This window comes from Vanellus vanellus, assembly GCF_965231255.1.
Source record: "Vanellus vanellus genome assembly, chromosome: 11".
Lineage (NCBI taxonomy): Eukaryota > Metazoa > Chordata > Aves > Charadriiformes > Charadriidae > Vanellus > Vanellus vanellus.
The window spans coordinates 802862-819875 of NC_138916.1; positions in this window are offsets into that span (position 1 = coordinate 802862).

Sequence of the window (17014 nt, forward strand, 5' to 3'; positions counted from 1 at the left end):
TATTCACACAACACCAATGAAAGAGAGAAGTGCCATGACTGTTATTCATATGAAGATCGTGAATAACAGTTAAGAGAGAAGTTAATTAAAAGGTCTATATTAACATTCACATCTGAACAGCTGTTATCATCCACAATTCCCGTAACTTCTCCACCACTTGTAAAGCCCAAAAGGCCCGTGGCTCCATGTTTAACCACAGAACACCTTCTTTTGAATGGTGTCATGTGACAATATGGGGACGGACAGTCTTTTTAGGGATCCTGGTAGAACATTGTCAGGATCAAACATGCGTCATTCTGAGTCTCCTGGGTGCCCAAGACCCCTTCAAAGGAGAAGGAGTTGACCATGGCTAAAGGCTGCCTGCCCAAAATGATGGTGTACCAGGGGTTAGGAGTATGAGGCATTGGTCACAATGGCATCGGGGAACTGAAATTATTTTTATGCTCTGGTATAAGAAACTTGTATAACTTTTCATGTCTCCCACTATGCTCTTTTCCAATAAAGACAGGATGGGAAAAGGAAGACTGTAGACTGAGACATCTTGTCCTGGGTCTTCATTGCCAGCTTTACCAGAGCCCTGGTTTTTAGACAAACCCCTGCCTGGGGATACTGGTGGCTTTGCCCTAGAGAGGCGGTTGGTGCCAGGTCTGTACTTTGATCCCGGGCACAGCATCTGGCCTGGTCACTACACGGTGGGAAGGGAGGGCGCGGTGCTGCTGAGCTCCTCCAGAAACCTCCAATGCCCAGGGCTCCTGGGGGGCTGCAGGAGGCCCTGATAGTGCTATGCCTTCCTGCAAATGTCACTGGGGATGGTAGCAGGGTGGGTTTTGCCCATTTACCCTGTGCCTCTCCTCTGTATCCAGTTGGGCATCCAAGTGAACACCTGGAAGTTCTCCCAGGCTTTGGCTCCCAGCAGACACCTTTTTATGACCCATATCTCAGGTCAACTTGGCTCCTGGTAGACTGCAAAGCAAGAGGCACATGACCATGCCACTCCCTGGCTTGCCAAGGACCGTCATCAGCCCTAATGGTCTCAGGAAGATCTTTCCAACTTCTGGGGAGAACAGCAGCCCCTCTAGTCCTACACACAAAATCAGCACCTGCAAAAAGGCCAAGGAGGAAGCAGGCAAATGTCTGGACATGGAAGACTCAGCCCAGTGGGGCCTGCAGCATCTTTGAGATTTATTGCTGCATTTAACCCACATGTGCCCATCCATCCAGGGAAGGAGCCCTGCTAGAAATCTTCTGTCAGGGGCTGGACCCCTGCCAAGAAGACCTGAGAGGCGTGGGGCAGATCTAGTCTTTAGGGCCATTTGTAAGCATTCAGGGCCCAGTGTAGGTCCTGGGAGTCACTTGGTGTCCTGTGTGGGTTAGCCTGGCCTGAGCTGCAACTGCAGGTGCTGGGCAGCTCTGGGAGATTTCTGGCTACCCTCTGAAGCCTGTAGGAACAGGCAGGAGCAGCATTGGAGGCTCCTGTGGTAGAAGTAGTTACCATAGCTGCTGGAGCCTGTGGCAGACTAACCAGGCAAGGGAATATGGAGTAAGCACGCTGAGGAAAGACCTGAGGGAGTCAAAAGGTTGAGGTCCCACTGAGATTTGAACTCAGATCGCTGGATTCAGAGTCCAGAGTGCTCACCATTACACCATGGGACCTCCTGGGTAGGTGTTTTGTTGCCCTTGTCCCAGCCCTTCCTGAGCCATAGCTTCCTGTCAGCCCAACAGTCTCTCCATCTCCCTGGCCATCACCAAGTGCAGCCTTCCTCCAGGGCCACCAAGAACACTCTGCTCACAAGAGTGAGCCTTGCCTTTCAAGGGAGCAGAAGAGCTCTTTGTGCAAGCCTGCCATAGTCTCTCTTACAAGACCCAGACTGTGTACCTTTGAGAATCTTGCTTTTTTTTCTGATTAGACCTGGTTATGAATTTTCCAGTGAAACATCTGCAATGTTGCACCTCACAGAATACATTCATGGCCCAGCTATCAGTGGTTCCGTGCTTGCACTTGTGGTCTCTGCTGGTGCCTTCCTTTACCCCTGTCTTGGACAGCCTGTTGTTGTTTCTCCAGTTTCTCCCCTTGTGGATCAGACTAAGCAGCGGTTAAACAGATATCCTTATTCTTGGTTGTAGTCCTAGCCAATTTCCTGACCTTGCCAAATTAGGTGAGCAAGAGAGACGGCAGGGGATGAGGTTTAACAGAGGGAAGAGCTGGCAGAAGGTGACTAATGATGATCCTTACATGATCAGTGCTTGTGCTCCATCTATATAACTTTCTACTGAAGACTGTCACTGCATGAAACCAGGGGACTGGGTCTAGGTATACTAGAGACAACATGCACTTCAGCTGCATTCCAAGGGACCTTAGAAAGTACTGGTAATTACCAATATGGTGGTAAAGTGCAAGGGCCTGCTCAACTGGATCTGTGTTTCCCAGTGGAAAACTGTTACACCAGCTTCAGACATAAAACAGAGTATCAGCTGTCACAGCAGAGCCAAGTGATCTAGATGAACTTCCTTTGCTCAGGTGTCAACAGCACAACAACCTACAATCCTGCAAATAGACTTTGATGATATCAAAGTGATTGGTGTCACCTGAAGCTGTCAATTGTTTTTGGTAATTGTAGCTTTGCTCTGGGATTTTGCATTTGGGTTTATATTATTACTGGTCATACACTAACCTGTAAGAATTATCCTATGATATGGCCTTAGGTAATGAAGGATTATGAGGAATTTGTGACTCTAAGACCCACAAGATACTGTCTGTTAATTGGACTGGCATTGGTACATAAGGATTTTTTTTTTTCCCGGCACCTCAATGCTATCATAAATATATCTGCTGTAATAGAAGAGATGGGTAATGCTGCGGTTAACACTATTTCAGCCTTACAATTAGAGGTAGAACAAGCATTTCAGGTAGCCCTGAAAAACAGCATGGCATTAGATTATGTACTTGTTGCTCAAGAAAGTGTATTTGTGTTAGTTAACACCACTTGTTGTACATATGCAGACCAAGATCAGAAAATAGAAATGGACATACATAAAACTTGAGGTAAACTTCATATACTGCATGATATACCTGGAGGAAAAAAAATCAGCTTTTGACTGGTGGGGATGACTCCCAAACATAGAAGGATGGTGAGGAAAAACGGCTTAAGATAGCATTGAAGTATATTTTGTTGAGATTATTAATGTGTATATAATTGGTTCAGCTGATCTTATGTCATAGCAAATTGGTACGTAAAAGGATAGAACAAGGCATGGCTCAAGCAATGATGCTAAATATATGAGAGGATAAGGAAGAAGAAAAGGAAGAAGTGCTTGTACTAATGGCTATAAATTATTATGAAATCTAGAGGCAAGAACAGATGATGGGACAGCCCAGCTGTTGTGGTTTAGGCTGGACTAGCCACTGAGGTGAACCCAGAGATGGTCTCCCCCGCATCTCTCTCCAAGGAGAGAGGGGGAAGAGAGAAAGAGACTTATGAGTTTAGAAGGAACTAAACTATTTTAATGAAATATTAATAATAAAAAAATAACAAGGAAATAATTAAATAATTACAAAACCGTATGGAGCTCCCAGGATGTCGATCATTTCCCCAGCGGGCACCAGGAAAGTCCCAGACTGGACTCAGTAACGGACAGGAACTGGATTCCAAATCTGGATTCAGGAATGTACTGGTTGGGATCAAAGGCAGACAAACAGATGGAGTCCTCCTCAGACATTGGCCATTGAAGGAAGAGCGCTGACCCTTTGATCCCTCAGCTTTGATACCAAACGTGAGGCAGATGGGATGGAATACCCTGTTCGTCAGTTTTGGGTCACCTGTCCTGTCCGCTCCTCCCCGCAGGTGTGACCCCTCTATGCTTTTCCACTTCTGACCCTCCAACCGGACAAACAATAAAGGGAGCTGGCCTGGGTTGTTATAGCAATAAGTGTAAGCAAGAACCTATCTGCATACCATGCCTTGGCATCAACTATAAACACAGGTCTTATCACTGAGAGTGACCAGTTTCTGCACAATATGCTGTTAATATAAGTAGTTAGAACAGGCTTAATTGCAAAGCAAAATTACTGAACAGAAAATTGATTGTGTTTTACCTCAAATCAGGACACCAGCTCACATGGTTACCCTGGGATCCCAGGAGTCTGTGGCCTTTCTACCTATCTTTAAGAGAAAGATGGTATGAGACTATAAGTCTCAAAAAGTCTCATAGGCCCTTGCAGACCTCAATAGTTAAAAAAAAAAACAAAACCAACCAAACAAAAAAAAAAAAAAAACCCCAGAACATTTGCAGCTAATGGTCTTGCCAGTCAGCACAATTTACTTTAAACAGGAGGAACAGAACATAAGGTGGTGTCAAGCCTTGAACTAAGACCAGGACTGCCGTGCAGGATGTTGGTGTGTAGGGGGAACAGTTTGCGAGAATGGAAGAGATCTATGGAAAGGGCAAGGTGGAACCTGGCTGAGAAGAAGAGTAGAAGGGCAAAGTGACAATAAATAGAAGGTTGTGGGTGACTTAGCAGGAGACAGGAGAGAGCTTGTTTTGGTGGAACAGCCAGCACTGGCAAGAGGTATCCAATACCTGAACAGGAACCAGAAAGCCAAATGATCTGCAGACATGATCATTTTCATCACTAGATGAAGGTAACTCTGGTTTCCTTTTAAATCTGGAACAGGAATATTTGGTGAAAGACATTAAGGAGTCAGTGTGGAAGTGGTGCATCTGGCAGTCTGTTTTGGGGGAATTTTAATTGTACCCCTCAAGGTGAATTAAACATACATTTGCACTTAAATATATATCTTTAATGAGCAATGCTTAGGACAGTGTCCTATCTCCGTAAGAGTTTCTACACGAAATCTGCAAAGGTGCAGCACAAGCCATTACCTTATATATAGTTGCACCAGCATAGATCATGTGTCGGTATCAGGCACCTCATCCTGGCACTGGGTGCATCCTCTGGCTATCAAAGGTGGCCCCAGAGCACTCACAACATTGCCATAATTCTTATCTCTTTGGCAAGGGAATCTTCACTCCCTTTCAGGGAGTCCTTCTATCTCTGGCATTCCTGCACCCAACCAGTTCTGCAGTTAGGCCTTCTTGCCCTTTATGCCAGATCATTCATTGGTCAAGATTTACCATTGCTGAGCAGTTGCAATTGGAATTTATCCATCATCCCCCCCTTTTGTGAGAAGTAATTACTCACAGAAATAATTGAAAGTGATAAAAATTTCTCCTTATGCTTCCTATCTATTTCCATTTAAAAAAAAATATATTGTTTTGCCTCACTTCACTTGGGATTTGTGCAATCCCAAGTACAAATATAGGTTCGGCGGAGAATGGATCGAGAGCAGCCCTGAGGAGAAGTACCTGGGGTTGCTGATTGATGAGAAGCTCAACATGAGCTGGAAACGTGCAATCACAGCCCAGACAGCCAACCGTATTCTGGGTTGCATCAGAAGAAGTGTGGCCAGCAGGCCAAGGGAGGGGATTCTGCTTACATCTGCACATTCAGCCCTCTCTGTCCTGATTTGCTTCATCTCCTCTGCCTGGCTTTGCATGCCCTGACATGTGGATGGGACAGAGAATCAGCAGACATATGCACTAACATGCAGGCATCAGCACTGCCACCTTATCCCTTCCCCTCACCAACAGGCTCTACCACTTCAGCCTGCCCAGAGCATTTCTGGGACACCTGGCAGCATTAAAGGCTGGTCAAAACCCAGTCCAGCTGGGCCCGCACTGTCATGACTAGACTGGGAGCCATCTCCACTCTGAACAGTGTTGAGCAGTTCAGGCACAGAGAGGAGGCTGCTTAAGTTTATCAGGCTTTGCCACAGACTGTGTTTTCTGCCCACAAACCTAGGAAACAAAGGCAGGTTCATAATGACACAAAGAGCAGACCAGAGGGTCAGGCAGGTATCTTTCAAGTGACTTCTCCATTGGACCTCCATTGCCATGTCCCTCGATGACTTCACCAGGCCCTCACGCATCTTCCAAGCAAGGGTCTGGGATCAGCTTGGGAAGTGGAGAACCTGTTGGAAACAAGAAAATGAACACGTAGGAGGGTGATCAAAGAGATGCCCGCGTCCTCCCCTGAAAGAGACTCACACCCAAATTGGCTTGTTTGGCTCAGCAAGGGCATCCCAAACACCAAAATCCTGGATGGCCTGCTTTTGAGGAGAGCCTCGGGGCAGGGAGCCAAACGCCCATGGCTCTTTTTGACCAGGTCAGGGATGGGGTGGCCCATTCCATGCATTTCAAGTTTCAAAGGGACCTGGGATCAGTGTCCCAAAGCACCTGGGAGTCATCGTGATGTGGAAGAGTTGGGAAAATCCCTCAGCTCCAGGCAAACATGCATCATCATGCTGTGGACTTCTGTGGACAAGATGTGCCAGCCTCAGGCGTGCCAGGGATACCAGAGCTCATAGCCTCATTCTTCCCAAAGTGGTGCTTTCTTCAAGGGCATTTCCACTCATTTTAGCACCATTCCTGAAAGAACGGCTGCTTCTCTGGCATCTCGTGCTGCAGCTGCCTTCCAAGGCATTGCTTTTCAGTGTCTGACCAAGGGCCCATGAGACCCAGTGCATCCCAGAACAATGAAGCTTTGAAGGAACCTCTGGAGGTCCTGTGTGCCGACCTCCTGCTCTCAGCAGACCAAAGTTCCCATATACCTCAGGAAGCTCTGGACTTTGTCCCTTTGACTTCTGAACACCGCCACTAGCGCAGAGGTCACTGTGCCTTGGGCAGTTCTGCTCCCCAGGTACCAGTGACCTTGCAGCCAGCATCCGAGCCATGTGCCTCCTTCTGTCCTACCAGGTATTCAGGCACAAGTGTCCTCACAAGCACCCTACTGCAGCTGCAGAGGCAGAAGTGACCTTGAATTTAAAAGGCAGACCACATGCCTGCTGCTGTGCTAGGAGGCAATGGCGTAGAAGGGGACTCACAAGAATGCTACTGCTTGCAGTACATGCAGTACAAGCAGTACAAGTATGCTACTGCTTGTCAGGAACACAAGCGCCCAGCACAAGCCATGTTCCTGCTGATGGTCTGCAGAGCCAGACTCAACCTCACACTCAATATCTGAGCCATGTTTGTGCTTCTGGCCTGTCGAGTATTCAGGTAGAAGCCAGCTCTCCTGCAGATACCCATGCTGCCTTCCTGCTGCCGGCTCGTGAAGCACTCGCACAAGGAAGACTTCTGGAAGAGGAAACTCTGGATTGTCTGTGAAAGGTGACAGCAGCGGGGAGAGATTCCTGATGCCTGGAAGAAGTCGATGTCACTGCTGTCTTCCAGAAGGGCATGAAGGAGGACCTGGGGAACTGCAGGCTGGCCAGCCTCACCTCAATCCCTGGGAAGGGGAAGGAGCAACTCCTCCTTCCAACCCTGTCCAGAGAAATGAAGAAAAGAGTTTGGTTTTTTCTTCATAGCGCTATTCCCAGCCTTTTTCTGTCTGACTGTGCTCTCTGCTTGCATCAGCTTGCATCAGACTTACAGCCAGGAAGGTAGCTTCATCGGGGTCCCAACTTAAATGCTTCTATGCAAATGCACGCAGTGTGGGGAGCAAATGCGTTAGAGATGTGCACACAGCTGCAAGGCTATGATCTAATTGTCCTGACGGAGATACGGTGGGATGGCTCCTGTGACTGGAGTGCTGGAATAGAGGGATCCAGACTCTTCAGGAAGGACAGGCAGGGGAGATGAGGAGTGGTTGTCGCCCTCTATGTCAATGACCATCAGGAGTGAATGGAGCTCTGCCTGGGGATGGATGAGGAGCTGACTGAGAGCTGAAGAGTCAAGATCAAAGGCAAGGCAGGGACAGGTGATGATACAGTGGGGGTCTGCTACAGGCCACCGGACCGGCAGACCGAGTGAATGAGGTTCACTAGGTCTGGTGTTCCCGGGGAACCTGAGCCACCCCAATATCTGTTGGAAGGACAACACAGCAGGGCATAAGCAATCCAGGAGTTTCCTGGAACGCGTCAAAGATAACTTCCTGCTCCAAGTGATGGAGGAGCCAACAAGGAGAGGTACGGTGCTGGTATCTTGTTCTCACCAACAAGGAGGTGCTGGTGGGAATGTCATGCTCCAGGGCAGCCTTAGCTGCAGGGACAACGTGACTGTGGATGTCATGATCCTTAGGATGGTGAGAAGGGCACACAGTAAGCTTGCTACCTTGGACTTCAGGAGAGCAGACTTTGGCCTCTTCAGGGATGTTGTTGCTGGAGTACCATGGGATAAAGTTCTGTAGGGAAGAGGGACCCAAGAAAGACGGTTGATATTCAAGGATCACCTCTGCCAAGATCAGGAGTGATGCATCCCACCAAAGAAGACTACAGGTAAAAATGCCAGGAGGCCTGCATGGATGAACAAGGAGCTCCTAGACAATCTCTAACAGAACAACAAAGCCCACAGAGGGTGGAAGCAAGGACAGGAATCCTGTGAGGAACACAGAGACATTCTCCAAGCAGCCAGGGGCAAGGCTGGGAAAGCTAAAGCCCAGAGAAGGTAAATTTGGCCAGGGGCATCAGCGGCAACAAGAAAGCCTTCTATATGCATATCAGTGGCAGAAGGAAGACCAGGGAAAATGTGGGCCCTCTCTGGAAGGAAACGGGAGACCTGCTTACTTCGGACATGGACAAAGCTGGGATACTCCACAACTTTTTTGCCTCAGTCTTCACCAGTAAGGGCTCTGACCACACCACCCAAGTTGCAGAAGGCAAAGGCAGGGGCCTGGGAGAATGAGGAAGACCCCAGTGTTGAGAAGATCAGCTGTGAGACCACCTGAGGAACTTGAAAGTGCATAAGTCCATGAGACCTGATGACATTCATCTGCGGGTCCTGAGGGAACTGGCAGATGAAGTTGCCAATCCACTGTCCATCATATCTGAGAAGTCGTGACAATCTCTGGAAGTTCCCACTGACTGGAAAAGGGGAAATATAATGCTCCCCATTACAAAGAGGGAAAAGAGAGACCTGAGGAACTACAGGCTGGTCAGTCTCACCTCTGCCTGGCAAGACGACGGAGCAGATCCTCCTGGAAACTCTGCTAAGGCACATAGAAAATAAGGAGGTGACTGGTGACAGCCAACATGGTTTCATTAAGGACAAATTGTGCCTGACAGTTTTGGTGGCTTTCTACACCAGCCTTACAGCTTTGGTGGATAAGTGAAGAGCAACCGATATCATCTACCTGCATTTATGCAAAGCATTTGACACTGTCCCACATGACATCCTTGTCTCTAAATTGGAGAGAAATGGATTGGACTGACGGACCACTCGGTGGATAGGAACTGGCTGGATTGAGTGCACCCTCAGTAAGTTTGCGGACAACACCAAGATGTGTAGATCAGTCAACACATTGGCGCTAAGGGACTGCCATGCAGAGGGACCTGGACAGGCTGGAGAGGTGGGCCAATGCAAACCTAATGAAGGTCAGCATGGCCAAGTGCAAGGTCCTGCGCGTGGGTCGGGGCAATCCCATACACAAGTGGAGGCTGGGCAGAGCAGGGATGGAGAGAAGCCCCGAATGAGAGGGGCTTGCGGCTGTTGGTGGATAAAGAAGATCAACATTAGCTGGCAATGTGTGCTTGCGGCCCAGCAAGCCAAATGCATTCTGAACTGCATGAAAAGAAGCATAGGCAGCAGGTGGTGATTCCGCCCCTCTGCTGTGGTGAGACCCCACCTGGAGTACTGTGTCCAGCTCTGGAGCCACAACAAAAGAAGGACAGGGACCTGCAGGAGTGGGTCCAGAGGAAGGCTACAAAGATAATCAGAGCCTGGAGTACGACTCTTGTGAAGACAGACTGAGAGAGTTTGGGTTGTCCAGCCTGGAGAAGAGAAGGCTCTGCAGAGACCTTATAGCTCTTTTCCAGTATCTGAAGGAGACCTACAAGAAAGCTGGAGAGGGACTTTTTACAAGGGCATGAAGTGAAAGGATGAGGGGGAATGGCTTCAAATGGAAGAAGGTAGATTTAGAGTAGAAATTAGGAAAAAAATTTTTCACTATGAGGGTGGTGAGATACTGGAATATGTTGCTCAGGGAAGCTGCAAAGTCCCCATCCCTGGAACTGTTCAAGGCCCAGTTGGATGGTCCTTTACAAACCAGGTCTCGTGGGAGGTGTGCCTGCCTATATCAGGGGGATTAGAACTAGATGGTCTTTAAGGTCCCTATAAAATCTACATCATTGTATGACTCTATGATTTTAAGTACCAGTAGTTTCAGGAATGGTGATACTGAGGAAAGTCCCCTGAGGAAAGGTGCACTTTGAGGCTATAAGCTCTGGTACACCTGGCATGTCTGAGACTAGGGCACCGTGATCACTGAAGTCCACAGCACCATGACTCATGTTTACCTGAAGCCCAGGGTTTTTCCCGACTTTTCCACATCGCCATGACTCCCAGGTCCTCTGGGAGACTGATCTAATGTCTCTTTGTTGTTTAAATGGATGGAATGGGCAGCACCATGTGCTTTTGGCTCCCTGCCCTGGGGCTCTCCTCAAAAGCAGGCCATCCAGGCCTCTGGCTTCTGGGATGAACTTCCTGAGCAAAATTTTGGTGTGAGTCGCTTTCACAGGCATCTCTCTGGTGAATAAACTTGGCTGTGCTAGGGCGTGATAAGCATAAGCAAGGTCCTTGTGGCCGTCGCTCCTGTCCGCAAGGGGCTTTGCTCCAACCCACAATCATCTTGCCTTGCCATTGAGCTTTGCCACGTGCTTGTCTCTCAGGGTTAGCTTGAGTGCCTGCACTGAAATCACTAGGGAGCTGTCTTGAGGTGCCCTTCATCATTGACTTTCATGAAGATTGTTGGACAAGCTGACCACGAAGAGGGCAAAGTGACAAAAGGCAATCCATATGACCTAAATCCACTTCAAATGTCTGCACAGCTAGCCTGAGAACTCCAAGTTAATTGGCCTTATGAAGCTGGGACACAGGTGAATCATTTCAATGTTCAGTGGCATGAAGAGGGAGCAAAACTTTTCAGGTGAAAGAGGTAAGTGCTTAATCACCAGAGAGGCCTTGACAAGTGGCAAGTACTAGGAGTGCAGACACTTCATAGGCAAGGAATGTTTGTGGCCCTCCAGGGCTCTGCGACACAGCATAAAAGCCTGTGCTGCTCCAGGGTCCGCATCTTTCTCTCTTTCCTCCCTGTCTTCCAGGAGCAAGGTAAGCCCAAGTCCACTCCATCTCTCCCTGTGGGCAGAGCTGCTATCATGGTAGCCACTCAGGCTGACACTTGAGCTGCCTGAGCTTGGCCCTGCAATAGAACTGTTTGAGGGGTGACAGCTCTTTCCCTTTTGTCAGAGGTGGCTGGGGAGAGCTGGGAAGAGGGGGGTTCTTTCAAGCAGAAGGGTGTCAATGGGGCTCAGCTGCAGGCAGGTCTGCCCACCAGAATTGTCACCTGCAGCAGAAGGTCTCTGACCAGTTGGCCAAGTTCATCCAGTGCCTTCTTCAATGCAGTACAGTCTGGAGATGGGGTATGATGAGTCGTTCAACAGATGCTTAACACCCACTGTGCTGGGTTGTATTCCAAAACAAGGTCAGCCTGCCTGTGCTGTGACACAGGGAGGGTATGATGAGGGCTGTGGGAGATGAAGGCAGAGTGTGTGCTGATAAAACAAAGAGTGTGCCTGGAGAGCTGAGGAAAAGACAGACAGACCGATCTTGAGTTGCATTTTCCCTGCCTGCTCTGTGTTTCAGCTTTGCCTGCCTCACCCAGAGATGTCTTGCTTCAGACCCTGTCCCCCACACCCCTGCGGAGCCTGTGGCCCAACCCCGCTGGCAAGCAGCTGCAGCGAGCCCTGTGTCGCCCGCTGCGCTGACTCAACGGTGGCCATCGAGGCGTCCCCAGTGGTGGTGACGCTGCCGGGCCCCATCCTCACCTCTTTCCCTCAGAGCACAGCCGTGGGATCCTCTCTCTCAGCTGCCGTTGGCAGCTCCCTCAGCACTGGGGGGGTTCCCATCTCTTCGGGGGGCTCCCTCGGTCTGGGGGGGTCAGGGCTGTGTCTGCCTATGCCCCGCTGCAGTCTGAACTGCTGAAGCCGGCGGATCATCCCCTTTGGAGTGCAAGAAAAGAAAGGACTTTGGGCATAGCTTGAAGCTGTGCTGGGTGTTGTTATCCCACCAGGCAGGGGGGACCTGTGCCCGCTGCTCCTCAATGCACGGAGGCCTCACTCTGCCTCCCCTGACTCTGCTTTACTCGGAGCTCTCTGAGAAAGGGCTCATTCTCTTCTGCTTTGCTGAAACTCCTGCTGTTTGGGAGAGGGTGCTGGAGTTAGGGACTGCTATTGGTGCGCTTAGATTACCACCAGGTAGAGTAGAAAGGGCAAAGACAAGCGCTTTGTGTGGCGTTTGTTGTTGGGGAATGGACCATTCTCTGTGTCCCCCTCTGTCCTGCACTCCTGTTTCTTGGTCTGTGTTCTGTGCCACTGCATTTGCTCCTTCTCATTAAAGACTTTGTGCAGCATAGCTGGAGACTCGTGGTGGTTTGTTCTCCTCCACACCTCTGCAAGGAAGAGGGAGAACCTGCTGTCAGGTTCATGGGGCACTGTCAGTTGTGGCTGGAGCTTCCTGAACTGATACCAGAGCACCGAAAATAAGCACTTAGGCAAGAGAAAGACAGAAAAGCCACAATATAATGCCACAAACAATACGTGTCAAACACGGAAATGTTTTGCCGAGGAGGTTGTAGGTTCTCCGTCTTTGGAGATACCCAACATCCAACCAGAAAAGGCCATGAAAAAGCGGGGTCTACTTGGGCCTGCTTTGAGCTGGGCATGCACCGCCTCGTCTCCACCTCAGCTCTTGTGTGATTCTCTGATGCCCTCACCCAGAAGCAGGCATGAAGCACAAGGGAGTAGAGAGGTGTCTCGGGCCAGTGCTCAGGAATTCTGCTGAGGTTTGTTGGGCACAGGGCAGGAGAAGAGACGGTGATGTTGGTCTGAGGTCTGGGAGCACAGGAAAGGAAGTCAAATTGGAGTGCCTTAAACAATGGACCCAACAGTAAGGCAAGGGCATATGGTGTAAGCATGCTGAGGGAGCCAAAAGGTCCCACTGAGATTTGAACTCAGATCGCTGGATTCAGAGTCCAGAGTGCTCACCATTACACCATGGGACCAACCTTGGTGCCCTATGGGACAACCGTGCCAGTCCTCCCTTACTTAGCCCTCTGCTCTGCAAGGAAAGTCAACCAGCCTCTGAGCCAAGCTTACCACCAGTTGCGTACAGAGCTCCCTGAAATGACATCAGAGCACAAAAAAGCCTCATAGTCATTGTGCATGAGTCTATATCCACCTCAGCCCAGCCTGGAGCAGCAGCCAGAAAGCATTGCTCTCAGTTGCTCTCTAAGATGCAGGGAGGCAAGGCGACTGGCTTGCAACCCCAGGCGAAAGCTGGGTAGTTTTTGAGCAGGACAGGCTGCCAGCAGAACATGTAAGAAAACCTGGAGCCAGGCTGAAGAGATGCCTGCCTGCATTGGCCAGGACTTGAAGCTGGGTCAAGTGCTTGGAAGGCAGCTGAGCTCAGCACCATTCCACCAATGCACGTGTGTGCAGTGCTGCCTCCTGCTACTCCAGATCAGAGCCTGGCTGGCCTCCTGCTCCTCTGCTTCACAGAGAGGCCAGCCTCCTCCTTCCAGCCTCCCGCACACGCACTTCCTCAAGCTGCTCCTCATGCTCACCCTTTCGACTGACACCATCTTCCACCCTTGCTCTGCATGCAGTTAGACACTGCCAGAGGCACCACCTCTGCACACATTCCCTAACGCCATTTTCCTGCTCCAGATCCAAAATGGAATCGGAGCCTCTTTTGTCTAGTGGTGGAAATGGTCACTTTTGCGGATCCTGAAATGTTGTGGTCCAGGATATCCTGCATGCCTGGTTGAGGACAAGGTGCTGGGAGCTGCAGCCATAGCCCCCAGGGTTATACCTCTCAAGTTGTCACGCTCAGTGCAGGTTCCAACTACAAATCTGAAACTGCCAGGGAGCCAGGTGTCATTGCATTGTGATCTGCAGGGCGGAGAGGTCTGGAGCAGGTAGTTGTGGCCGAGTGGTGAAGGCGATGGACTAGAAATCCATTGGGGTTTCCCCGCGCAGGTTCGAATCCTGCCAACTACGGAGCGCAGTTCCCTTTTGGGCTCTCTGCAATTGACAAGGCTGCAGCCATGGGACTCAGATCCATGCCCTGCCTGGTGCCCAGGGAGACAGTAAAACCCCTTGCCTACAGCACTTGTCCTCGCCCCTTCCCCAGAAATCCCTGCATGCATGGGAAATACTGCTCCCATTGACAAGGTCGGCAAGTTGGGGGAAGAGAACAGACCAGTGCTGCGTATGAGCCAGGAAAAGAGGGCCACTCTGGTTGGTTCTGGAGCAGAACTTCAGGGCCTGGTCTCACCTGACTTCCCAAGCATCACAGCCCCACCAGCTGTCTTTCCTACACCACAAATTACAGCAGATCATCTCCAAAGACACTCTTGCTGCAGAGGCACCGTGCTCCCATGGGTGCCCACATCCCAGCCCTCGCCATCCTGCTTTGGCTTGTGTCTCCTCTGCACGGTTGCCGCATGCTCTGGCCCGTGGGTGGGACAGGGAAACAGCAAACACAAGCCCAAAAATGCAGGCTTCAGCACTGCCACTTCATCCCTCACCCTCACCAAGAGGTTCTACCAGCTCAGCCTGCCCACAGCCTTCCTGGGGTGCCTTGCAGCACTTGAGACTGGCCGCCACCCAGTTCAGCCTGTCCAGCCCTACCCTGGGGTGACCGGCAGCCACCTCCAACCCCAGCGGTATTGGGCAGGAGAGGAATGGCGGCAGGTGCAGGTACAGAGAGGAGGGGTTTCTCTGGCTCTCTGGCACCCTGCAGGGTGTGAGGGGCAGCCCTCGCCTGTTGGGGAGCTGCAAGGGCAGGGCTGCGCCAGGGGGACGACAAGCCAGGAGCTGTGGGGGAGCGCAGCGCAGCACCGGCAGGGCAAGGCCCTCGTAGCCGGTGTGAAAGGCAAGGCGCTAACTGCTATGCAACTTGCTTAGAGGAACACACACCATCTAGGACTACGAGCTTTTACCTCAGGGTCCACACGACCTGAAGACTAAGTCTAAACCGGCTCTCACTGGCTCGTAGACATGATTTGTCTTTCAAAAAAACCGCAGGCATAAAACCTGGGCCATAACAGCGATGGACCTGAACGTGATATAAACCCCCTTCACCTGCATGGGAGATGGCTTTAGAGCAATGAAGATTAATACCCCCTGAGCATATTACAAAGCCACTTTCCCGGGACTCATCAGCCCTGCTGAACTTGCTGGAGCACAGCTCCTCTCCACCCTGCCAAGCCACAAGGCTGTCCCCTCCCTCCTTGGTTTCCCTAAGCTGCTGCAGAGCCAGCTTGGGTGGTCACAGAGAAAGTGCCCATCCAGGGTTGCGGGCAGGAGATGTGGTCAGAAGGGCTAAGCAAGGCCCTTGAGCTGCCCACCCCAAGCCCAAAGGAGGTGAGCTTTCCAGAGGGACAGTTTTCCAGCCCGGGTGAGGGCAGAGGTAACAGGAAGGCCAGGAGGCATGAGTGCTGGCAATGCCCGGGAGCATCACACACGGCTGCGGGAGGTGGCAGCCCAAGTGCTGAGGGGAGCAGAGTGGCGCAGCGGAAGCGTGCTGGGCCCATAACCCAGAGGTCGATGGATCGAAACCATCCTCTGCTAACAGGTTTTTGCCCCTGCTCCTCACAGTTGCTTCCTCTCCTGCCAAGTTTCAACCCGCACTGCTCCCGCTCTCTGGGCACCCATGGCTCTCACCATCCTGCACCCTCAGCCCCTTCCCTCTGCACCTGCCACTGCTGCCATGCCCACTCACAGCTCCAGCTGGGAGCAGGCCTGAGCAGGTATTCCCCGTGGGCACTGTACTGGCTCCATATGGAAAAGGGGTTGGGAGCGGGGGGCTTAGGGGGTGCTGCAGGGTGGCCGGTGTGAGAAGTGATAAGGGGCTGCCCTGTGTCCGACACAGCCAGTTCCAGCAAAATCCGCACTGCGTTCACTGTATGACGCTACGTGAATTCACTACGTGAACCTGTTCCCATGGCCAAATGATTTTACTTCCCCAGTCAAGCCTGACTTGCCCAACAGCTTTTGCTAAGCCATGTCCTTGTGTTTGTCTTGACCCATGAGCTTTCTCATCGTGCTTCCAGTGCCCCGCACGTGAGTGAAGGTGGGGAAAGGAGCGAGCAGCTGGGTGGGTGTTTGTGTGTGCCTAATCCACTGCAGGTACATACACAGAAATGCACATCCACTTGCATCGGGCATGCACAGCTGGCACCGGGACGAAGGCAGGTGGGGAGCGGCAGCATTACCAGCGTGGAGCATGTTGAGTTTGCCTATGCAACGTGTCACACCCAGAGAAGCGCGCACGGCGCCCTGAGGTCGTGTGTGCGTGCAGGGGTGCGGAAGGAGGAGGCCGTCCAGTCTGCGAAGTGGAGGAGCAGGAGGCAGGCCAGTTTGTGAGCTGGAAGAGCGGAAGGCAGGTGAGATGGGAAAGTGGAGGAGCAGGAGGGAGTGCAGGCTCTGGTGTGGAGGAGCAGGAGTCAGCAGCCCATGCAGAGCGTTGGTGGTATAGTGGTGAGCATAGCTGCCTTCCAAGCAGTTGACCCGGGTTCGATTCCTGGCCAACGCAGGCAAACTTTTCTTCAGCTAGGCTCCACAGTGCCTTACCTCTGCTGCTCCAAAACAGCCCAGCTTCCCACAGCAGGTCCAGCTCCCACAGGGTGGTCAAGACACTCCCCTTGACTCCCCTCACAGCCTTGCCTCATATGAGGTCCAGACCCCTGGGCACCTCCTAGCCCAGCAGACACAGCCTGGCTTGTAGCAAGGCCCGCCTGGGCAAAAGCAGAGCGGGAGGGCTGCTTTGGACCACTCAGAGGTACTCAGGCAGTGTTGATGCCCTGGAGAGTTGCCCAGAAAACTTTCAGGTTTTCCAGGCCCAGTAAACACGTGTTCACGAAGGGCAGGTCCGGCTTAACTAACCCGGTCTCCTTCTATGA